Source organism: Ochotona princeps, chromosome 7, assembly GCF_030435755.1.
Source record: "Ochotona princeps isolate mOchPri1 chromosome 7, mOchPri1.hap1, whole genome shotgun sequence".
Lineage (NCBI taxonomy): Eukaryota > Metazoa > Chordata > Mammalia > Lagomorpha > Ochotonidae > Ochotona > Ochotona princeps.
The window spans coordinates 82,878,837-82,904,859 of record NC_080838.1 but is presented as its reverse complement, the minus strand read 5'-3'; the positions used below and the strand labels follow the sequence as shown (position 1 = coordinate 82,904,859).

The following is a 26,023-nucleotide window of genomic DNA, read 5'->3' as shown; positions in this document are numbered from 1 at the left end:
TCGAGGACGGCCCAATGCTTTGGGACCCTGCATCCGCGTGGGAGACCTGGAAGAGGTTCCTGGTTCCCAGCTTTGGATCGGCGCGCACCGGCCCGTTGCGGCTCTCTTGGGGAGTGAATCATCGGACGGAACATCTTCCTCTCTGTCTCTCCTCCTCTCTGTATATCTGACTTTGTAATAAAATAAAATAAATCTTTAAAAAAAAAAGTACATTGGAGAGTCTCCAAAATAGAATGAAGCAAGCAGAAGAAAGAATCTCAGAATTGGAAGATCTTTCCTGTCACCAGGGGCAGGCAAACAAAAAGCTGGAAGCAGAGCTGGATCAGGCCAAAAAAAGTACTCAAGAATGGAAAGACACTATTAAAAGGCCAAATCTAAGAGTTATGGGAGTCCCAGAAGGTGCAGAAAAAGAAACTGGTTTTACAAATATATTTAATGAAATAATAAAGGAAAATTTCCCGAATCTAGAAAAAGAATTGGGAAACAAGATCCAGGAGGGGCACAGAACTCCCAACAGGCTTGATCAAAAGTTATCTTCACCAAGACACATGATCATCAAGCTTTCTTCAATTGAACATAAGGAAAAGATCCTCAAATATGCACATGAAAAAAATCAATTGACATGTAAAGGAATGCCAATTAAACTCACAGGAGATCTCTCACAGGAAACTCTACAGCCCAGAAGAGAATGGAGTGACATATTCCAGATTCTAAAAGGAAAAAATTGTCGGCCTAGCATAACATATCCAGCAAAGCTTTCTTTTCTCTTTGAAAATGAAATAAAATTCTTCCACTGTAAAGAAAAGTTAAAGGAATATGCCTCTTCCAAACCTGTCCTACAAATCATACTTCAAGATGTTCTCTTGACAGAGAAGAGGAATAGCAACTAACAAAACCAAAGGCAAACGGGAAGAGCATCCCAGTAAAATGACAACAGAAGACTAAACCAATGAACAATCCATTCCTAAAATGACAGGACCAAGGTACCATCCATACATATTAACCCTGAATGTAAACGGCTTAAGCTCAATCAAACGTCATAGATTAGTAGACTGGATTAAAAAACAAAACCCATCTGTTTATTGTCTAGAAGAGACACACTTCACCAACAAAAATCAGCGAAAACTATACCGCATGGGTTTTGTTGTTTTCTCTTGGTTTCATCTCTTCAAAACACTTTCTTCTGATTAAAGCATTCAATGACTGGTAGATCATACAGTAGCATCATTTTCTTCAAGAAGGTTCTTGATTTTCATTTCTTCAGCTACACATTAGTCATTTAATGGCATGTTATTTAACTTCTTGGTGTTGTTAATTTCTTTTTTCTCCCTGATGTTGATTTTGTTTTGTGGCTCTTCATTTGATGGGATGTACAGTAGCTGTGAAATGGAGACTAACATCCAGATGTGAGGATGCAGTGTAGTATGCATTTCTGCTTCCAGACAAAGATGGACTTACAATGATACTGTTCACTATATCTTGATAATAGGATTCTGGACTTTCTGCCATTGTCCATGCCCGCAATGATGGACATATGACTGTGTATGAAGAACTATATGCTAGTAATGATATAGAGGAAGTAGGTGAGGGGGAGGGAATTGGGGAGGGGATAAGGTAATATGAAACTGTATCATTAAAGGATAATAATAGTAATAAAATGTAAAAAAAACATGTGTGATTAAGCACTTGCTAATGATGTCTTCAACTTACTGTCGTTTGAAGTTCCTATTTGACCTCCTAACTTACTGTGATAACTAACAGCTCATCTGGGGAGGAAAAGACGTGGAAATTCCACAACAATTAAATTTATTAAATGTGGAAGAGCTACTCCAAATAGCACATTTTCACCCTGTAATATTGATTCCAAATGACTCGCCCAGCACAAGTCAGTACTAGCTCTGGTAACCATATTTAGTAATGATTTCAGATATGTCAGAACATCAAAGGGACATCGGCACCATTGAATGCTGGGATACATAATGCATCCTACCAAGTCCCTGCTATCTTACAGAAAGTCGTGTGACGTCAGCTCTGTGCACTCCATTCGGAACCCAGATGTGTGCAGATACAGGCAGCAGCCGATTCTGCAGAGCTGTATTTATGAAGTGCCTCAAAAGGAGTTTTGTTTTTCCCCCACAAAAGAGCACGGACTGGTCACCAGATGTGGGGCCCACACGGCACATGAACACGAGTGCCCTGGGACAGTCAGAACAGGGCCACAGCTTACAGCAGCAGGGACAGCAACTCCGTGATGCTGCCCACATGCCTGGTCCTACTGAGTTTTAGACAAACACAGTTTGATCACATTTAAACCCAGAAGTACGACCTACCCAATCATTTTCTGTCGGCTTTTCTTGTTGGAAATGTACCCCTGTGAAGTGTACCGTGTGGCCTGCATTCTGCCCTCTCCACACAGAACTCACACTGCAGCTCAAAGAGTGTAAAAGGAATCGGCAACAAAGTGTAAGCTGAATTCAACCGGCGCAGAGTTCAGTGGCGCTTGTTGAAGTGTCGGGGAGCTCTCAGAGCCAGGCAGGAAGTCACCAAGCCCAGATTACTCTGTTCCTGGGTTATCTCTTGAGTGGAATCCTCCTCCTGGGACCCACGAGCATCAGCCCTTTCTGTCCAAACACTCGCCTTATACTCCCATCGTGTCCTCCAGGGCCACCTCACAACATGCACCCCCCTCCTACTGTGTCTCCCCTGCCCTTGCCTTCTGCTCATCTGCCCTCTGCCCTTCCAAATGGTTTAGGAATTGATAATGCACAGAAACTTTGGCTGGCTTGTCTCGCTAAAATCACGTCATTTTAGTGCCTTTTAAGAGGAGCCCTTGCAAATAAACCCGCCAGCATGATTCCGTGCCAGCAGGGGAACTCCTGTGTGCAGATCTCGCTCAGGGAGAGCCCTCTGTCATACATGTGCGCAATGCATACTGCAGGAACACGAGCGAAAACCACTCACTCCAACAGAGCTAGGAGAAAGGCAGCCACAAGGTCTCTGTTTCTCCCCTTGGGCTACAGTCTGTTCCCTGCCCTGAATTCTGGGCAGGTCAGCGCCAGTTTCAAAACTTCCCAGGGAAGACACCAGGAATCTGGTGGCTCCTGTCCATTCTCCTGCCTCCCCTCGAGTCACTGGCCTCCACGCGAGAGGCCTGCTTGCCCAGACCACTCCGCCAGCTGCTGTGGCCTTTCCTCTCAGGGTTCCTGCAGAGTCCAGATGTGCTTCAGAGCCTCCACTGCCCATCTGAGTGCCACCAAGTAACCACAGTGGATGCCACGTGGCGCCAGAGACATGTCCAGCTGGGCCCTGCTGAATTTCTGCCACATCAAATTGTGAGCTATATTTAAAAGTTTGCTCTAAGCCACTGGATTTGGGACGGACTTGCTACACAAGTTAATTAAAGAAGTCATTACTCACGGAAAAGTACAACAATCATTCTGATGTGCTTTCCAATCTTTCTAGTTTTTTTCTAAATACCTAACTTCACTCCGCTTGCTTTCATCTTTTTATAACTTTTTTAAAATTTTGAAATGCCTTTTTTTTCTTTAACAGAGACAGGAGAAGACAAGTCTTCCATTTGCTGGTTCACACCCCAAATGGCCTCCATGCCAGAGCTGAGCCAATCCAAAGTCAGGAGCCAGGAGTTTCTTCCAGGCCTCCCATGTGGGTGCAGGTCCCAAGGACTTGGGTCACCCTCCACTGCTCTCCCAGGCCACAGGCAGGGGCTAGGTGGGACGTGGAGAAGCCAGAACACAAACTGACACCCACATGGGACACGGGTGCTTGCAGATGTAGAAGCAGCCTGACCCATCACTGTGCCAGCCCCTCATGTGTCCTCATCTTTTAAAATTATCTAAAAGAGGTGGGGACACAGTAAACACAGTTTTGTTTTCTGAAATCTGTATGAGGAGATTTCTGTTTTTCACATGATTAACATTTTCCTACCTCATGAAAGTTATTCTTCAGTAACCTATTAATGAGTACATAACACATTCCATCAATCTCCTACTATGGGACATCTAGATTGCTAAAATTTACTATGAGTATGGGCCCGGCGGCGTGGCCTAGCAGCTAAAGTCCTCGCCTTGAATGCGCCAGGATCCCATATGGGCGCCGCGTTCTAATCCCGGCAGCTCCACTTCCCATCCAGCTCCCTGCTTGTGGCCTGGAAAAGTAGTCGAGGACGGCACAATGCATTGGGACCCTGCACCAGCGTGGGAGACCCAGAAGAAGTTCCTGGTTCCTGGCTTCGGATCGGCGCACACCGGCCGTTGCGGCTCACTTAGGGAGTGAATCATCAGATGGAAGATCTTCCTCTGTGTCTCTCCTCCTCTCTGTATATCTGACTTTGTAATAAAGTAAATAAATCTTTTAAAAAATTTTACTATGAGTAGAAATAAAACAGTAATAAGCATATTTGTTCTGTGAAAAGTAGTGTGGGGTTCCCCCCACCTCCGGCCCATGGGTTACAGTCTCAATGCCCAGAATCCAGGGCACCTGGACAGAGCTTAGTCTGACCATGGCGTCTGAGGCCGGAATGGTGCAAAGTGACCTAGGGAGCTCCCACGGAGCGTCAGATCTAATCCTGACAGCACCACACAGAGGACACAAAGAGGGCGCTGGAGAGTGTGCAGCCTTGCCTCCCTGTTCCCGACACAACACACTTCACACACCAGAGCAGTGGGGCTGCCTGACCCTGGGCTGCAGACCATAAGGCTGTGAGCTCACACCCAACTTCTCAGCTACAGTTACATGAAGAGCTACTGCAAAAACATCTTTCAGCAAAGGTGCTCTCGGAATCTCTGACTCCGTCCCTAACAAGTGCAATTCGCTGGAACATGCTCTCGTAAACCGCCTTGAGTCTTGATGCACACCACCTGAGGGCTCTGACCACTTCACACTTCCAACAACCCTGTTCTGGATGACCACCGCAGGATACCTGGGTTTGTCTCTAAGGAGGAGGCATGGTCTTGTGTATGCTTGTTAAAGGGCTGCACTTGCTCGTGTGGTCATTTCTTTCGTTAATGCTTGCATTTTTATTACTCAGGTGACTGGACTGACACATCACGTGTACCAATCAAGCCAATAATATTCCTATTTTTTAATCTAGTTGGGGCAATGCATTGCTAGGAAATAAATATTGTAAGCAGAGTCAAGATGGCATAATAGGGTAAGGACATGTTTAAAAAGACAAGAATTATTAGGGTGAAACACAGAGGCACATTCCAGAAAACAGGAGAGGACAGGCACTTGGAGACTAACCAAAGGAAAGCAACAGAGACAACAGTGTGGCGCTGCAGTGACCAGATACCCAGGAACAGTAGGCTAGCGGCAATCACGCTTCCACCGGCAGCATGGAGTTCCACCAGCAGCCAGGTGCAAAGGGAAATTCACCAGGAAGAACTGCCCATCCTGCTGATGTGTGTGATTTAACCATGAGCAGAAAGAGCAGCAGATCCCAAACAGGTGGTATGGGAACAGCATGGATCTCACAGCCGAGACCCCCACCAGAGCCAGATCAGGCACCATCTTGTATAGGGAAGCACGTTTTGTATATGGGCCTGCACATGCAGTAAACTGGGAGTGAACGCAGTTCTGGCTCAGTACACTGCACCAACATGACCTCCTACAGGTTCCATTCAAAACAGGTCCACACAGACCCAGGACCCAATCCCCAGAAGCTCCAGAACTCCATCAGCGGCGCACAGGTGCCATTTTGTACTGTGGAGACTGGAGGAACAAGAATGAGCTGCACGTGTGCTGAGCTGGGAGTCAACTCACATTCAGCTCAGTGCACTGCACCAGCCCAACAGGGAGAATAACAACAACCTTGGCAACCTACAGGTCAAAATCGGTCACAGTACCTTCAGACCTAATGGCCAGCAGGTACCAGCAAGATCAACACCACCAACTATCTAATTATTAAGAACACCTGGCATTGCCCTAATCCTGAGAACTGGGAGAACCAGAAGTGGGAGAATGGTTGCACAGGCAACAGTGCAGCCACTGCAGAGGATCACAGGAGGTGGAGTGGTGAGCCAGGAGCTGGGGCTACGGAGACCAGAGACCATAGTGGAAGTCTAACACAAGAGCCCAGGCCTGAAACTTGCTGCAGGGAGTGGCATCAGTGACTATAAACAAAGAACTGGTACCAATCACAAGCAGTAAAACCAAACTGCAGAACTGTGGGTGACACAACTTAGAAATCTGCCCCGAGGAGAAGAATCTACTAACCAGAAGTACAATGACCAAGAGTACAAGAAGAGACAGAGGCACAATGAACATTACTGAAGACTCCCACACAAAAGAGCAAAAACCTTTGCCTGCTTCAGAGTTAACTAAGGAATACATCCAGGAAATGGGGGATAAAAAACTTTAAAAACCCATTAGAAAGCTTCTTATCAGCCACGAGAAGCACACACAGGAGTTTAAAGAATATGTCACACAGAAAATAGCAACACTGAAAAAAAAATCGAGCAGATGACTGGAAATGAAGGACGCAATTGAGCAAATTAAAAATCCAGTGGGAAGTCTCCATAATAGATTGAGCAAGGCAGAACAAAGAATCTCAGAATTGGAAGATATTTCTTGCCACCACGGTGAAACAATCAAAAAGTTGGAAGTAGAGCTGCATCAAGCTAAAAAATAGTATTCGAGAATTAAGGGGGCTCAGTGCAGTAGTGTAGCACCTAAAGTCCTCATCTTGAATGCTCCAGGAATCCATATGGGCGCCGGTTCTAATCCCGACAGCCCTGTTTCCAATCCAGCTCCCTGCCTGTGGCCTGGGAAAGCAGTTGAGGACAGCCCAAAGCCTTGGGACCCTGCACCAGTGTGTGAGACCTGGAGGAGGTTCCTGGCTCCTGGCTTCAAACCAGCACAGCACCGGCCATTGTGGTCATTTGGGGAGTCAACCATTGCACGGAAGATCTTCCTCTCTGTCTCTCCTCCTCTCTGTATATCTGATTTTGTAATTAAAAAAATAATAAATCTTTTTTAAAAATGAATAAAGGAACATTATTAAAAGGCCAAATATAAGAGTTATGAGAGTTCCAGAAGGCACAGAAAGAGTAGTTTGATTTTAAAAATGTATTCTATAAATAATAAAGGAAAACTTGCCTAATATAGAGAAAAAACTGGGAAACAGAATACATGAGGGACACAGAACTCCCAACAGGGTTCACCACAACACATGATAATCAAACTTTCTTCAGTCAAACATAAGGAAAAGATCCTTAAATGTTTACATGAAAAAAGTCAACTGACCTGTAGAAGAACCCCAATCAAACTCACAGCTGACCTCTCCCAAAAAACTCAAAAGACCAGAAGAGAATTGAATGACATATTCCAGATTCTAAGATGAAAGAATTGTTGGCCAGAATAACATATCCAGCAAAGCTTTCTTTTGTTTTAAAAATCAAATAAAATTCGGGCCCGTAGCCGTTAAGGTCCTCACCTTGAATGCACCGGGATCCCATATGTGCGCCGGTTTTAAATCCCGGTGGCTCCGCTTCCCATCCAGCTCCCTACCTGTGGCCTGGGAAAGTAGTAGAGGAAGGCCCAAAGTCTTGGGACCCTCACCCATGTGGGAGACCCAGAGGAGGCTCCTGGCTTCGAACTGGCTCAGCTCCAGCCGTTGCGGCCGCTTGGGGAGTGAACCATCGATGGAAGATCTTACTCTCTGTGTAACCGCCTTTCCAATAATAAATAAATAAATCTTTTAAGAAAGAAGATTTTAAAAAAAGAAAATCAAAATTCTTCCTCAGTAAAGAACAGTTAAAATATGCCTCTTCCAGATCTACACTACAAATGATACTTAAAGGTGATCCTTTTCTCTTGACAGAAAATAAACAGCACCTACCAAAATCAAAGGCAAATGTGAAGAACATCCCAGTACAATAACAAGAGAAGACTAAATCAATGAACAACCCATTGCTAAAATCACAGGACCAAACTACCATCTATTCATATTAACTCTGAATGTACATGGCTTAAACCCATTAATCAAAAGTCATAGTAGACTGGATCAAAACACAAAACCCATCTCTCTTTGCTTAGAGAAGACACATCTCACCAACAAATATTCGCAGAAACTACATCTCATGGATTTTGATGTTTTTGTTTTTGTTTTCATTTCTTCAAAACACTTTTTTCCCTCACATCTAATTCTTCACTGACTCATAGACCCACAGCAGCATCATTTTCTTCAAGAAGGTTCTTGATTTTCTTTTTCCTTTTCAGTGACACATTAGTCATTCAGTAGCATGTTATTTAACTTCATGGCATTGTAAATTTCTATGTCTCTACCTGTTTTTTATTTTATTTTGTAGCTTTTCACTTAAGGGGATGTACAGTAACTGTGTAATAGAGACTGTCATATCCAGATGTGAGGATACAATGCAGTATTCATCTCTACTTCCAGACAAAGAGGGACTCCCAATGAAACAATAGGATGGCTGGACATAAGACAATGATGGACATACGACTGTTTATTAAGAACTACACTATGTTTGATGAGTCCCATTTGTTTATTCTGGTCTTAATTGCTATCGCTTTTGGTGTCCTTTTTAGGAAGTCAGGACCTATATCTAGAAGAAGCTTATGTACAGCAAGGGAAACAATCAACAAAGTAAAAAAGCAACCCACAGAATGGGAGAAGATCTTCGTGCACTATGTAGGTGATAGAGGGCTAATCTCCAGAATATACAAAGAACTCCAAAACAACCAAAATGCCAAAATAAACAAGCCACTCAAGAAATGGGCACGGGAAATTGGCAGACACTTCACAAAGGAACAAACCCAAATGGCAAATAAACATATGAAAAAAATGCTCAAGTTCCCTGGCAATAAGGGAAATCCAAATTAAAACATCAATGAGGTACCACCTAACGCCAGTAAGACTGGCCCACATGAATAAAATCACCTACTCCACTGCTGGTGGGGCTGCAGGCTGGTACAGCCTCTATGGAAATCAATATGGAGAACGTTCAAACAACTCAAAATCAACACACCGTATGATCCAGCAATAGCACTCCTAGGAATATATCCAAAACACCTGTTTCACGAGAAACCAACATGCACCCCTATGTTCATAGCAGCACAATCAGTAATTGCAAAAACATGGAAGCAACCAAAATGCCCATCAGCAGAAGAATGGATAAGAAAGCTATGGTTCATCTACTCCATGGAATACTACTCAGCTATTAAAAAAAAAACAAAATGCAGTTCTTTGGGGCCAAATGGGCCCAACTGGAAACCATAATGCTAAGGGAAATGAGTCAATCCCAAAAGGTTAGATACCACATGTGTGCCTTAATTTAAGATGAAATGATGTCAATATGAAAAACAGTACCTGTAAAATGTAATATTATCTCAACCTCATGTGGCTAGGAACTTGTATTTTTTTTTTCAACATACTGATTACCCAATACTCTGTCCACTAATTCCATAACATTATAAATTGTTGCTGATGTTATGTTGTGGCTTTTAATTGATCAGGATGACACTCTACCGGCTCTACCCTCCGACCAGAGATGGTCTCCCCAAGAAGCCGTTGAACTTATCTGGACAATAAGATGCTGGACTCTATGTTTGGTATGTGCTTGCAATGAAAGAATCTCAACTGAAGTTAACTGTGGCAATCCAGCAAGGTGGAGGAATCCACCATGGGCGGAAGTTTGGGGAGGGGTGGGGGGAATCCCAGTACCTATGAAACTGTGTCACATAATGCAATGTAATAATAATAATAAAAAAAACTATACTATGATAATAATATAGGGAAAATCAGTGATCGGGGGAGGAGGTAAGGGAAATCCCAGAGCCTATGGAAATATATCATAAAATAATAATAATAATAATAATAATAATAATAATAAAAGAAAAGCAGCTTTAAAAAAGACTTCAAAAGAAAATAATAAGTAAATAAACATCTGCCGTCAGGGTCTTGGTACAGAGCAGCTGCGCTGGGTGTCCTGTGACCGGGACAGGGCAAGCGCTGTCGCCGTCCGTGCCTTGGAGTGGGAAGGGCCTGCCCTGGTGTTCGCTTCCTGCAGCTGATGGGTGAGCAAGGCACAGCTTCATCGGGGCCATCACCATGAGGTCCTGTCTGCAAGCACACCCAGAACCTTCCGATCCTGAAGTGCCCTTCCCGGGTGACCCAACTCTCAAATGCAGTGATGTCCCCGTTGTGACAGGTGTAATGGCTTCAATGTTTGTAACTTTCTTCCCTGTCCCCAGATAAGACAAGCTGGCACCAGTATTTCCCAGAAGCTTTTAAAATTTACCTTTTAATACAGCAACAACTACTGTTTTTGACCATTTATTAAGTATTCATTCTTTGCTCAAATGGTTTGTGATGTTGCGTTCATGAAATACAGACACCACTCAAAACTCCCTTCCTCTGTTTCTGAACTGGCTTACAGCAGTACCACATCACTGGCTCAGTTTGTAGACGGGGGTGGGGGCTGGGCGGGTAAGAGACAGAGTTAGTTGCTGAACTAAACAAAAAAAAGGTAAAAAATATTCTTATGTACTCATGATGTATAATTCATACATAATGATAGGCAATACTTATCATAATGTTGTCAAACTAGACAAAGCTGTTGCTTTCCACAAGTTTTTAAGATTTATTTACTTTTCTTGTAATTCAGAGTTACAGAGAGAGGAAGAGGCAGAAGAGAGATCACCCATCCGCTGGTTCATTCCCCAGATGCCTGCAACAGCCAGGCGTGGGCCAGAGAGAAGCCAGTCACTTCCTCCAGGTCTCCTTGTGGGAGGAACTAGCACAAACACGTGGGGCATCTTCCGTGGCTTTTCCCAGGCCATTAGCTGACAGAGCAGAAGATGAGCAGCTGGAACTCAGGCAATGCTCCCGTCAACAGGAGGCGGCTTTACCTGATATGCCACAACGCCAGCTCAGTTTTTCGAGCTTTTATTGTTTAGTTTTTAGAATCATCTACAAACTCATGGAAAACACCAATGGCTGGGATTCTGAAAAACACCACAGTGAACTGAACACCTCCTATCCACCAGGTGGGAAACCAGCAGCCAAAGAAACTTCTGGGATGCCTTCAGGGAGCTAAGCAGACACAAGTAAGTTAAGCAATAATTAGGGGAATTTAATCAGACTGGAGTGACCAACACAAGGCAAGCGGAAGCAGTGTGCCTGGCTTGAAGGCTCGGGAGGTGTGCTGGACCGTACGGAGAGCCTGAGCAGGCAGGCTAAGCAAGGAGGCTGTGTGCGCATCCCCTCACACAGTTCTGTACCATGACACAGCTAGACTCACACTCCAGGTCATGGTGGCTATGTAGCTCGTTCTAGGGATCTCCTCCACCCTGAGACACTGCCAACCCGCAGATGCGCCTGTCAACCAGGCCTGTGGTAACCATCTTACATCTTCACAATCTCCGGATCCAGAATGATGCCCCAGGGGCTTCTCACGCTCCGCTGCCACAGAACTGCCTGAGGAGAAGGGTGGCGGCGCCCATGGCTCCTGGGATGGAAGGAATGCTGGCCTGTGCCCCCCACCCCCGAGAGACTCCTGTGGCCCCAGCTGAGCAGCCCTCACCTCAAGTGATAAAGGGTCTCCTAGCATCACTCAACACTTGGGCAGGAGAGCAGTACTACAATCCCAAAATTCAGACCTCTTACAAACAGGGACGGTGGGTGACAGACTAGGAATACACATTTTTAGACAGTCTGCCTTGCTCCAAAGCAAAGAGCCCACTGCCTTGGTCTTCTTTCCCTCTCTAAACATACAGGGGAAACGGGCTGTGTGATCAGCAATGGGGCTGGAATCAGCCACGCACAGACCCACATGGGCCCTATGCACACGGGCTTGCTGTAGAGAGACTGCTTACGCACGCTGGCTGCTGAAAACACTGCCCAGCAACCAGGCAAATACAGCACACAAGTTCCTGCTGCTGGGTCTCCCCTCACTGCATAGGAGCACCCTAGCCTCCTGGGCTGGCAAAGGAAAGCCTGCATGCCCCCTGGCATCACTCCTCACTCAGTGTGCACCCCCAGGAGACAGCAAGAGACCTGTCCAGGATATGGCACAGGGTCAATTGCCTGGGGGAACCCCAGGGTGCCTGATTCCTACGGGAAGCAAAAAGGGGAAGGCCACGAGCAGCACTTTCGCATTTGCTAGTAAATCCTGTCCCAGGGGACTCCCGCAGCATGCAAAGCTGCACAGCCCACAGTGAAACACGGCCTGCCAGGGACACCATCTAACTCAGGCTCATGTCAGCCTTTCCAGATCCACGTTGCCACTGCTGGGAGCATAGGGGTTAGGCTCCAGCATAGCCAGGATGAAGCCCAGACCTGACATTTATTCACCATAAAACCTTCAGCGGACCCGGCGCAGTGGCCTAGTGGCTAAAGTCCTTGTCTTGAATGCGCTGGGATCCCATATGGGTGCCGGTTCTAATCCAAGCAACTCCACTTCCCATCCAGCACCCTGCTTGTGGCATGGGAAAGCAGTCAAGGATGGCCCAATGCTTTGGGATCCTGTACCTGTGTAGGAGACCCGGAAGAAGTTCCTGGTTCCCGGCTTCGGATCGGCGCAGCACTGGCTATTGCGGTCACTTGGGGAGTGAGTCATCGGACGGAAGATCTTCCTCTCTGTCTCTCATCTTCTCTGTATATCTGACTTTCCAATAAAAATAAATAAATCTTCCATTCGATGATTCACTCCCCAAGTGAGCCGCAACAGGCCGGTGCTGTGCAGATCCAAAGCTGGAAACCTGGAACCTCTTCCAGGTCTCCCACGCGGGTGCAGGGTCCCAAAGCTTTGGGCCGTCCTTAACTGCTTTCCCAGGCCACAGCAGGGAGCTGGATGGGAAGTGGAGCTGCCGGGACTAGAACCCGGCACCCATATGGGATCCTGGAGCATTCAAGGCGACGACTTAAGCCGCTAGGCCACACCGCCAGGCCCCAAAATAAATAAATCTTAAAGCACCTGCTTCCCTAGGCTAGAACCGCAAGCCATGACCATCACAGTACACATGAGGCAGGGTCCCATGGCTTTGGGCCGTCCTTGACTGCTTTCACAGGCCACAAGCAGGGAGCTGGATGGGAAGCGAGACCACCGGGGTACATACCAGTGCCCATATGGGAACCCGACATGTGCAAGACGAGGACTTTAGCAGATAGGCTACTGCTTTGGGCCCAAGGCTATAATCCTAAAGAGTATCTCTATGAGACTGCAAGGAAAACAAATTCACCAAACCTAAGTTACCTAAAAATAAACTAAAAAAAAAAATGTTACATACATGTTTAGATCCTTGTAATTATCATCCTTCTACCCTAAAACCTCTGAGGTAAATCATACATCAAATTTTGTTAAAATTTTTATATTTCTTATTTAAAGCTTTTATATTTTAATGTATTTCTACTAAAATTGAAGTTTAAAACAATGAGGTAGGGCTGGTGTTTAGTCTAGCAGATTAAGCCACTGCTTCTGATAACAGCATCCTAAACTGGAGCACTGGTTTTAGTTGCAGCTCTTTTACTTCTGATCCAGCGAGCTGCTCATGTACCTACAACGCTACAGTGCTTAGGCCCAACACGAGGGACCTGAATGGAAGCCAGCCACCAACATGGGGGACCTGCATGGCCCCCTGCTGCCAACACACGATACATGCATGGACACCTGCCACCAACACGTGAGACCTGCATGGATCCACTGCCACCAACATGGGGGACCTGCAGGGACCCCTGCCACCAACATGGGGGACCTGCAGGGACCCCTGCCACCAACTCGGGGGACCTGCATTGAGTCCCGCCACCAATTCGCGAGACCTGCACCGACTTCTGACTCCTGGTTTCGGCCTGGTTAGCCCAGCTACCGCAACGACCGGAGGAGTTAACCAGCCAACTGACAATCTCTCTCTGTCCATGTCACTCCGCCTTGCAAACAGATAATGCAACAAATCTCAAACAAGCACATACACAGTAAAAAGGCATAGAAAGCAAAGATTCAACAAGATAGAGGGGAAAACTACTATTTTTCAGTGAAAAGTAAAAACAAAGACGTCCCAAATTTCCCAATTTTATTGCCTAGATTTTTTTTATATATTTAAAAATTGTTATTTCAAAACATCACAAGGAAAACAAACCCCAGATATTTACTAGGAAACTGAACAAAACAGCATATTTAACAAAGTCCCTCCACACACGCGAAAACAAAACAAAACACAAGGCTACGCTATACCTACAGGAGCTAATAAAAAGAATCTTTTGCATTCTCTCATAAAACCACAAGAAACACTTGAAGAAAAATCACATGGGCGAAATAACAGAAATAGCTCCATGTAACAGGCTAGCAATCTATCCATTTTTGACACATATTTTCCCTTGGAAGAAGCTTTCTGGTGATTTTATTTTGCTCCTTTGCTGCTTTTAGAGTTCAAGACAAGGAGATTAAAAGAAAAATGAACAGCACGTCTGAATAATGTATGAGGGAAGACCCGTTATATGCACACGGAGCACCGGTGTGCAGCGCGGTCAGCTTGGAGTCCTTGGCAGACAGCAGGCAACGCGGGCTGCTCCGGAAGAAAGTCTTCGTGATGTGTGCTAACTGCCCCTAAGCGCCACACTGCAAGGTCAGCCCTACGCGGCTCCCACCGCCGGCCCTCAGTCAGGCGGGCAGAGCTGGGCAGGGTGACACCCACTGGGGCACCAGGAGAGCCAGCCCCTCAAGAATCAGGGCCAGACTGATGGCCATCTGCTCAGCCGGTGCCCACTGAGGAAAGGGGGTCCTGAGCTCCCAGGGTAGAGGGATCCCCAGGGAGAGAGACAGAGAGCTTGGGCAAACCAGCTTGGTCACATCTCCACAGCATCTCCTGCTGGAGAGAAACCTGAATATTTCTTGGACTGTTTCTCCCATTTCTGTAGGGAGGGGGGATGGGGAATAAAGACAGAAACAAAACAAAAACAAAGCAATCAAACACCACTTCCCTTTGAGAGTGGCAAGAAACTGGAAAAGGAGGCCAAGTCCATGTCAGGGCCAGGGCGCCTGCAAAAGAGACTCAGCCAGTGCAGGCTCAGGTGTCCTTCAGCGAAACAGGCCTTTCGGTCACACCCAACATATCCTGTACATAGCCACACGCAAGATCTGCTTCATCAAGACTCATATTATAGGAAAAAACAAAACCCAAAAAACCACCGGTGTGCTTTCCTTTCCTTCTCAGGTTGAGCCACCAGTGGGCTGGCCTGCACACAACAGAGGCAACAGGCAGCAGTGAGGAGGGAGACCCCATTGTGCAGGGCAGCCCAAGCCCTGACATGCCCTCCGGGCGACGCCAGCCAGAAGGCGTGCACTCCCTGGTTGTTTTTCACAAAACACCCACAATGTCTGAGCCACTGGCAGTCTGCACTGGAACCTTTGTTGGGCAGACCTACAAAACACTAAGAACCAAAACTGTTGGCCTTGAGCGTGCCCTGCCTGTTGCTAACTCTGGCTTCCAGCTGGAACAACACACTGGCACTGCTTTGGAGGTGAAGCTCTCATTTTACATAGTCTATTCCTTCAAAGCTCACTTCCAACCAGCTGTGCAGCGCACACCATCCTGACTCCTGACAGCTCTCGGTCTACCCCCGGCCACACACCCTGCAGTTCATGGCTATGATTTACAATTTCCCATTTCTCCTTTACTATTCAAAAGAGAAATCCCTAACTGTGATAGGGGAGAAAAAGCTAAGATCAAATACTCTGCCGGGTGCGGGGCCGGGGGGAGAGTGACATTGAGATGAGAGATATGAATGGAGAACACGCACGCCCTGCAAGGCTTCAAGGGTGCTCATTGCTCTGGGCAGCCAAATGGCATGGCCAGAGAACGAGCGTTTCCTGTGGCCCGCTGCAGGGAAGGTCCCCGAGAACATGACCCCTGAGCCCTGACCTGGGCAAGCCAAAGCTAAGGAAAGTAAGAGGAATACCCTCTTGGGTTACCACTCCCATGGGAGGGCACAAAAAACTAGGACAGGGGCTAGGGTGGCTAGACAGAGAGGCACTCAACATCCATGAGGGCTGGATAGTTGAGCTGGAGAGATGGAACTCAGCTTCAATACCCTTTGACATGTACGAGAGCCAAATGGGATGTGGGACAGACTGGGCTACTCTGCTACACATACTGGCAAACCAGGGCAGGGGGCGGGCCTGGTGGGGGTTATTGCGGGTGGCTCTCACTAGGCTGCAGCTCCCACTGGTTTATGTGAGGGCCGAGTGTGTGCTGGGCAGAACCAGGCTGGACTGCAACACCCATTGGTTCCAGTGCAAGTCGGGGCTGAAAACAAAACCAACCCAGCAATTGCAATCACCAGCTGATCAGAACGATGGACTGTGGCAGGCCCTATACTTGCTAGTAATAGAGGAATCTGGTCTGGGAACACCTCAAAGTTTCTTTTGGGGATCTCCCCAAACGAAATGGCGGACTCAGAACCCTAACCAAGAAAAGACAGAAGACAGAACAGGTCAATCCACCACCTCAGCTATATGTTGGCAGCGAAATAGTGGGCAAATGGAGACTCTATGAAGGACTATGTCAATCAGTGGATTCTTCAACAACCTCATCGTGCCTGGAGTGGCGAGACTGGCAGCAATTCATAACTGGTGAACTATCAAAGCCACTTGAGCAAGGATCTCAGAGCATGCCCCACATCGGGGACCTGGGAGGGTAGGAAACTGGGTGGGGCTTCTCCCTCAATATTCCCTTTACCTCAGATATATGAAGGAAACAATATGGAAATAATAGTCTTACCCACTTCCCTTTAGCCCTTGAACCTTTTTACCGTAATTAACAATGTAAAGATTGTCAAAAATATAATAAAATAAAAATGTAAGAGGAATAACAGGGCTCCCCACAGGTCAAGAGTCAAGTGGCCTGGCCCAACCTGCTACTGTGAGGCAAGAGGAGACACAAGCGTACCTGTGTGGGAGGCCAGGCAGCAGACAGCTGCAGGCTAACTGTGCAGCTAACACTGGCAGCTGGGGGACAGCGGGGAACCCTCTACTATCCCCAGGCAGGAGGACCTGGGGACAAACACAGGGGGAAGATAGACAAGGGAGACGGTGAGGGAAGCGGAGACACATCGCAGCCCCTCACTCCACAGGAACTGGTCTTTGCTTGTAAGTAAAGCTTGCTTTTCAGATTTTCTTCCCTTTTTTTTTTTAAGGCGGATCAGATTTACAGAGTGGAGGAGAGACAGAAACATCTTCCATTGACTAGTTCACTCCCCAAGTGGTCACGACGGCTGGAACTGAGCTGATCTAAAGCCAGGAGCAAGCAGCCAGGAGCTTCCTCCGGGCCTCCCATGCGGGTGCAGGGTCCCAAGGCTTTGGGCCATCCTCTATTACATTTCCAGGCCACAGCAGGGAGCTGGATGGGAAGTGGAGTAGCCAGGACATGAACTGGTTCCCATACAGGATCCTGACTCCTCCAAGTGAGGATCTGGCCTTTGAGCCATCTCGCCAGGCCAAGGATTTTGTTGTTGCTCTTGTTATTTGTTTTTATTTTTGTTGTTGCTGTTGTTGTTTTTACAAAGATAATTCTTTATTTATTTATTTATAAGGCAAAATTAGAGAGAGAGAGAGATCTTCCATTCTCAGGTTCAGTCCCCAAATGACAACACCAGGCAGGGCCAGGCTGAAGCCAGGAGCCAGGAACACCGTCTGGGTTTCCAACATGGGGTCAGAGATCCAAGCACATGAGCCGTCATCCACTCTTTCTTACGCACATGAGTGGGAAGCTGGATTGGACAGCAAGCAGCCAGAACCTGAACTAGAGCCAGGATGTAATGCTGGGGTCCCAGAGCAATCAGAGCTTAACCTACCGTGCCACAACACCAGCCCCAATGCATGTACTTCTTCAAGTTACCTAATTTAATAAAGATTTATTTAAAAATAAACATACAAATAAGGAGGAGGAGGGAAAAACGTACAGAAAGCAGAAGCAGCTAACAATACGAGCGGACCCAGACCCAGGAGAGCTGAGCCAGCACACAATGCCACTGGAAGCCAGGGCTCATCCCAGCAGGTGGGGAGGCCGAGCTGAGCCCATGCAACCACCCCGCATACAGCACCCCACTCAGCAAGAGCGCAGATGCAGAGCAGCAGAGAGGGGCCTTGTGTGCACCCAGGCAAGCCATCCTGCCAAAGTCGCGCAAGGGTCTCATCGCTGAGGCAGAACTTGTTCCGGAAGCCTAAAGGTGACTATTTTTTCTGTCTGCTTCTTCATCTTTATCCAGTGACCACACAGATATTTCCTCCAGTGAGGCCACACCACAGGCTGATACGCCTGGGCTCTCAAGGAAGCAGGATGGTGGCAACTTCCCCCAAGAGGACCCCAGCCCTGTGAGTACATAGCAGGACCTCCCAGCGTGCCGGCGAAGTTGCGCACGGCACAAAGCTGAGCCGGGCTATGGGCAAGCATCTGCCTTGGGGGCCGTGAGAGCCGCAGAGGGCCCGAAGGTCCAACCCCACCATCTGTCACGGAGCAGAGACAGACGCTCCCTCGGTTTAGGGAAGCTGGGTTTCTTATACAAAGAGGTCATCCAAAATCTAATTTATTAAAACAAAACCTAATCCAGCCTATTAAAAACTACTCTGGCAATGAATAAAGCAGGATGCCTGGGCTTGATAGTGAAGAGACATAAAATATAAAGCTGAAGCAATATTTTACCTGGATTATCCTGAGCGGCTTCATGCATAACTCATTTTTATTTTAGCTAAAACACCATTTTCAGAGTGGGATTATCCACAGATGTATTTACAAAGTGTGAGCTTCAGAAGCATAAACACAGCTGTTCCCTGTACTACGGCGTTTGCTATCATTTTATAACCACGATAAATCAGGTTGCAGCCAATCGAAGGTGTTCTCTTGTGAATTAGCATTGAGGCATCAGGTATATATTACAGATTCAAATAAAAATGCTGCTAAACTATCACACAGCAAATAGAACAGACAATAACATTTTCCTAAATGGTAGCTTTATTTTTTTAACACCTGCATACACCAGAATTTATTCCTACTCTCTTTGGACCAACCACAGAAAGCGACCAGGTCTTTAGCATACGGGTCCCTGTGGGGCACTCCACACCCTGACCAGAGCAGTGATGAACTCTCTCTCCAGCCCCAGAGGTTGGGAGCCGGATGTTGCAACCCTCTGAGCACATGGTTGGTCTCCTGGCAAGCAGCCCTCATCCAGAGGCCCTTCAGGAGCCCTAACACAACCATCTCATGGGCATACAACATGCTGTTCACTCTGGAGATCCCAAGGAGCTTGTGTGCCAGGAAACCAGGCAGAAACAAAATACGAGGGAACTTCAAGCAATAAATGGAGGGGCTAGCGGTGTGGCCCAGCACGTTAGGCCACAGCCTGCTATGCTGGCAGCCCATACTGGAGTATCTGAAGCAGCAGAGGGAAAGAGCCAAGTACTCGAGTCCCTGTCACCCTTGCAGGACACCCAGAAGGAGCTCCAGGCCACTGACAGCAGGCTGGGATGGGATGGGAGATCTGTATCTCACTCCTCTATCTCTCCTCTGTCTTTATTCTTTCAAAAAAAAAGTCTTGGTTTGGAAAAACAAAATCTAGGTAAGACTATATCAAGGGCACTACTCACTTCTTTTATAAGTTGGTAATCTTAACAATCTGGAGCTGGCCAGAAGATGTTACCAGGGCCAGAGCTGTGGCAAAGCAGGTAAAGCTACCACCCGCAACACCAGCACCCTGTGTAAGTGCCAGCCTGAGTCCCACTTCCTGTTCAGCTCCTGTGGCTGCTCTAATTCCCATCCAGCACTTGGGAAAGAAGCAGAGGATGGCCCATGAGCTTGGGTCGCTGTACCCATGTGGGAGACCTCAATGGATCTTCTGGTTTCTAGCTTCCAACTGGCCCAGTTTGAGCCACTACAAGCCATCTAAATCTTTAACAAATATAAATGAAAAGCTGTTTTAAAAAGCGACAATTGTTAGTGTCAGCAGCAGCTCCTGTGCCTCGTGGCATGCCTGGCACTGGGCATCACACTCAGCACTGCCACAAACAGGCAGCACACACGTGGCTCCTGTTCTACTGAGGAAACACACGCAGACCTGTCAGAGAGGAATTATTCATGACCATGCAGAGTGAGGAAGCATGAGCCCCGATTCAGTCCCTGCAGCTCCTCTGCACCTGCCTTTCCCACACAGCTTCATAGCCGTGTGCAAAGCAGTCTGGGCGACCTTGCCATTGGGCTCTAAACTGAAAACAGGGTCACCTGAGAATGCACACACCTCCTCTAGGCCCATAGCTGTGGCTACGACACCAGGCCCTGGAGGTGACAGAGAGTCCCGCTGACTTTCTGATAAGCATCATCCTTGCTACTACGTTCTGAATGCTTCTGCAGTGCCCAGTCCCCCACACAGAAGAGCACCTTGCACTGGCTTCCTGCGTGGACATCACGGGATTCAGGTGCCTGAGGGGAACATGAAGCTTGACTCTTATCACCCAAGGGCTGGGTGGCAGACAGATCACTCCACTGCCAAGTGCAAGGCTTCCAAGACTGAGGTCTTCTCCTAACAGGGCTGTGAATGTTCCCTGGGGCCTGGACGTCTACATGGAGGTCCCAGTAGGACGTGGTGGAAATGAGCCTCCCAAGAAATAAACAATTGTCCACACCCGCTAAGGCTTCTCAGTGGCTCCCAGCCCTTGAGAAATACAAAGCATCACCCTCATGCTCAAAATAAACTCAAAACACTCTCCTCCAAACCCTGGCCTGGGACAGGAAGCGGGCCCTCCATTATGGCCCATCCCACTAATGGAGGAGTGTGAACCACATAAAATAAGCAAGTGCGTAAACAGAGAGCAATTACCCGGCAGCTCTGCTGAGGCGCAGAGGGATCAGCATGGAGGATGCGCAGAGCATGGGACTGGCCGCAGCGGTGGGCAGTTAGTTCCACGGAGGCCTTGGGCATTTTCAAGGTTTACTTCTTTTTTCCTTGCAGAGAAGAACCACAACAAATGCCACAGTCATGTCTAATGTTCAGTCCAGCATGGAACGAAGAGTCTCAAATTCAGTACAAAGTCAGATGGCTCAGAGTGAACCCGGTGTCCAGAGTGTTCAGAATTCACTGGTGCATCGAGAAACCACAGTCCCTAGGACACAGCTGCTGTGTGGCCCTGCTGGGAAACAGGTGGGGCTTGGGGACTCGAGGCTCACCTTCAGCAGGATGAGCTGACTGTCCACCTGGGGTACTGGATGGGGGAGGGCAGGTCAACAGAGGCTTTGGGCAAGTCAGCAGGGCCCTAATGTGTGTGTGGGGAGCTACGCAGGGTGGAGAGAGCAGCCGAGCAGAGTGAGGAGGCATCTGTGCATGAGGGAATGGAACACAAGTGGGTGGAGAGGCTCCCAAGAGGAGAGTGAGGGCGGGGAGGGCCCAGGGCAGGGCAGCACCCTGATCAAGGCCAGAACGGTGTCTCCATGCCCAGTGGGCTCCAAGGGGAGAGCAAGGAACATCTGAGTGATGGTAGGAAGAGAGCTGGTAGGAGGTGGCAAAGGCCCCATGAGGACCTGGGGCAGCAGCCTGAGCAGGGTAGGGAGGTTATCCATTAGGCGTGGCAGTGCCAGGGACACAGACCAGGCAAGGCAGCTGTCCCATGGTGCCAAGGACAGGATCCTCGAGGCCAAGAGGGGCAGAGCTAGGGGACAGCCCATGTGGCACGTGAGAGCTTGAGCTCTGTGAGGTACTGTCCTCACCCTGCATGTGTGGGGATGCCATATGGGTACCACTTTGTGTCCTGGCTGCTCCACTTCCCATCCAGCTCCCTGCTTGTGGGCTGGGAAAGCAGCCGTGCATGGCCCAAAGCCTTGGGACCCTGCATATGCATGGGAAACCCAGAGGAAGCTCCTGGCTTCAGATTGGCACAGCTCTGGCCATTGTGGCCACTTGCAGAGTGAACCAGTAGATGGAATATCTTTCTATCTCTCCTTCCCTCTGTAAATCTGCCTTTCCAAGAAAAATAAATAAATCTCTAAAAAATGAAGCAAAGGAGACAAAAAAATTGAAGAGATTATAGTTCAGAATCGCTGCCTTTAATGATCAGTTACATCACTGCTCCAGATGTGCCACCAGGTACATTCCAGCTCTAAATAACAAATAGTTCCAAAGAACAGAGAAAGTAAAACCTGCTGAACTGACTTTACCAGGTTACTATTGCCTTTCATCACAGCCAGAAAGTCATCAGCACAGTAAAGAAAAACGCACGGCGATCTCCTCCATAATCATAAACACAAACAGCAAAGAAGAACAGCAGGACGCCAAAGCCAGCCAAGCACGGCCGCACGCGCCGCCTGAGTCACTCTCACTCCAGGAACACGTGATGGTCAGGGAAATCCGTAACACAGTTTGTACGGCTGCACCAAATGTGCAGAGGAAGAAATCTATTTGGGGGCTGGCGCTATGAATAGTGGGCCAAGATGCTGCCTGAGACAGTAGGATCCCATCTGGGCACCAGTTCATGTCCTAGTTGCTCCGCTGCCCATCCAGCTCCCAGCTAATGGTCTGGGAAAAGCAGAGGAGAATGGCCAAGCGCCTGAGCCCCTGCACCCACATAAGAGAGCCCAAAGAAGCACCTGACTCCTAGCTATAGCCTGACTCAACTCCGGCCATTGCAGCCACCTAAATAGTGAACCAATGGGTGAAAGAGTCCTTTCTCTCTAACACTGATTTTTAAAAAACATTTCTTTTATTTTTGTATTGGAAAGGCAGATACACAGAGAGAAGAAGATACAGAGAGAAAGATTTTGCAGCCACTGGTTTGTTCCCCAAGTGGCAGCAATGGCCAGAGCTGAGCCGATACAAAGCTAGGAGCCTGTTCTGGGTCTCCCACATGGGTGCAGGGTCCCAAGGCTTTAGGCCATTCATGACTGCTTTTCCAGGCCACAGGCAGGGAGCTGGTTGGGAAGTGGAACAGCCAGGATACAAACCAGAGTCCATATGGGATCCTGGCAGAGGCAAGGCAATGATTTAGCCACTAGGCTATCACACCAGGCCCATCTAACTCTGATTTTTAAATAAATTTTAAACACACACACAAACATATATATATATATATATATATTTCACAATGCTTTTAAAAACCTAAACATGGCCATCAATGAATCCAGTACAATTCATTTCTAGAGAATAACATAAAACTGGACATGGAGGATGAAAACCAAGGCAATGGATAAGCTGATGGCTGCAACAGAAAAGGGAGTCGGCCCACATTTCTGCGGGCTGTCAGTGAGTAACCCATCAGTGGGGAAAGGGCGGGACAGTGCACGGTCCCAGACAACTGGACAATGCTAACGGCTTTCCCCGTGACACAGGTGCCACCTCACCAAATGGAACCCACCCAGACCAGACTGGCAGTCCTGGTCCAGGATTCAGGCTTCAGAACACGATGTAGTGAGCACCACCCGTGGATACCACACGGCAGAATGGGGCACCTGCCTCCTCACTGTGCCCTGCTGCCTCCCTACAGCGCACTGCACTGGCCTCGCTCAGAGTAGCCACTGTGGGGAGGGGCGTCGGGCTGGTCCAACATTCAGGATTCACCTGAGCCATGCATGGAACAGTGGATGCTGCAGCAAAAATGCTTTGCCAACATGAGAAAGCAGAAACGCACTGCTGGAGAAGCTACCTGCAGTGTGATGGGACAGTCCACAATGGCGTGGGCAGGATGGGCTACTTAAATGGAAGAAAACTAGAGTTCGATCACCACACAGAAATGAACTCCAGGTGGACTAAAAATTCAGATGTCAAAAATACAACTGTCTCGAGCCCCACCTGGGTGCCAAAAATATATATATATATATATCACTGTCAAGGAAAAATGTAGAAAAAATACGTTTGCAAATTAAGAGGTAGAGGGGCCTAGTGCCGTGGCCTAGCAGCTTAAGTCCTCGCCTTGAACACGCCGGGATCCCATATGGCTGGTTCTAATCCCAGCAGCTCCACTTCCCATCCTGCTCCCTGCTTGTGACCTGGGAAGGCAGTCGAGGACGGCCCAAAGCTTTGGGACCCTGCACATGCGTGGGAAACCCAGAAGAGGTTCCTGGTTCCCAGCTTTGGATTGGCTCAGCTCCAGTCGTTGCGGTTACTTGGGCAGTGAATCATCGTTGCAGTTACTTGGGGAGTGAGATCTTCCTCTCTGTCTCTCCTCCTCTCTGTATATCTGACTTTGTAATTAAAAAAAAAATGGATTCAACTGAATTTGAACTATGGAAATGCAACAAGGTGGAGCAATCCACCGTGAGGGGAGGGTTTGGGGAGGGGCGGGGGGAATCCCAGTGCATAAAAAAATGTACCACATAATGCAATGTAATTAATTTAAAAAAAAAAAGGAAATGCAATAAAAATATATGTTTTAAAAAAAAGACATTGTAAAATTAAAAAAATGGATTAAAGGCTAACTATTTAAAAAAAATTTAAGAGGTAGAAAAGGGTTACTAATATACAACATACGCATTCTATCAAGCACAATACTAATTAGCCAGACCAGGTTAAAACCTTAAACTTTCATGTAAGAAAATATGCAGGCAATAAGGTCAAACTGCAACCTTCAAGAATTTTTTGTATGTTACAACTTTCCAAGTCAGAAATGTAGACTACACGATGACAGTTTCTGTATGTCTCACCCAAGAGATTAAAAACAGACAAGGGAAAGGAAGGCTTTCTAGGGAAGGGTGGCCTGCTGCAGCAGAGTGAACACCTGCCTCCCGCAGGCACGGCCACGGAATGACCCAGGGCGGCAGAGTGAACACCTGCCTCCCGCAGGCACGGCCACGGAATGACCCAGGGCGGCAGAGTGAACACCTGCCTCCCGCAGGCACGGCCACGGAATGACCCAGGGCGGCAGGCAGCACTGCTGACTGGGAGACAAAAGAGCAAGTTGTTGAGGGATATTTACAGTGCCCTCCACTTGTGAAAAACGCCATAGTACAATATTCTGTCTTATGAAAAATTACTTAATAAAAATATAAAACAATCATGCTTGTGTTTATCTCTGTGGAAGGTAAAAGGGGCATGCTTCTTGCTGCATTTAGCCTTATTTCTTTATCAAAGAACCTGGCAGACACAAAAAAGTACAAACTATGGCGAGTCCACGTGCAGAGTGTGCAGATCAACACCACCCTACCTAGACACACACTTTGTTAACACAAAGCACACAGCCTGAGGTTTTCAACTGCCCCGCTTTTAAAAAGCTCCTCCTGAAATCTGTCTCAATCAGAAGGAGTTCCCACCCACCCCCACAAACGCACAAAGCCCTGGATGGACCCTGTCTCCATCAGCGCCGCGCTGCGCGTGGCCTGGGGCAAGGCAGCGGCAGGAGGAATGAAAACAGCAGCAGGAGCCAGGACCAACAACGCCACCAGCAAGACCACGAAAGGTCCAAATGGCGTCAAACTGGACAACTGTGCTTACAGCTTAGTCAACCGCTCAACAAGACCCTGAGCCTGCAACGAAAGCAAAGATGCCACTAACAAAGCTTGTTTGCATTGTTACTTTAAATAATACCCAACATGTTGGATAGCGGGTAAGTTAAGCCACCGCCTCCAATGCCAGCATCCCACATGGGTGCTGGTTGGAGTTCTAGATGCTCCACTTCTGACCCAACACCCTGCTAACGCATCTGGGAAAGCCACTGAGGGTGGTCCGGCTGCTTGGGTACCGATCATTCACGTGGGAAACCCAAAGGAAGCTGTTTACCTCAGCCCGCTCTAACTTTGGGGAGTGAGTCAGAGAATGAAAGACCTCTCTCCCCAAATCTCTGGATTTCAAATAAATAAATGAAATCTTAAAAACCCCACAGGAAACATGAGGGCCAGTGCAGCGGTTCAATTAGCTACTCCTCTGCCTGCCAGTGGTGTCCCTAGTGCTGCACTAGCCATCCAGCTCCCTGCTGTGGCCTGGGAAAGCAGTCGAGGACGGCCCAAAGGCTTGGGACCCTGCACCCGCGTGGGAGACCCGGCAGAGCTCCTGGCTCCTGGCTTCGGACTGGCTCAGCTC

At 47.8% G+C, this 26,023-nt stretch overlaps 1 protein-coding gene across 1 annotated transcript in view; it reads right to left on the bottom strand.

The window, feature by feature from the left end:
* The window catches only part of SCFD2 (sec1 family domain containing 2), a 270,254-nt gene that overhangs the window by 178,207 nt on the left and 66,024 nt on the right, over nt 1–26,023 (bottom strand). The gene's annotated exons all lie outside the window — the stretch shown is intronic.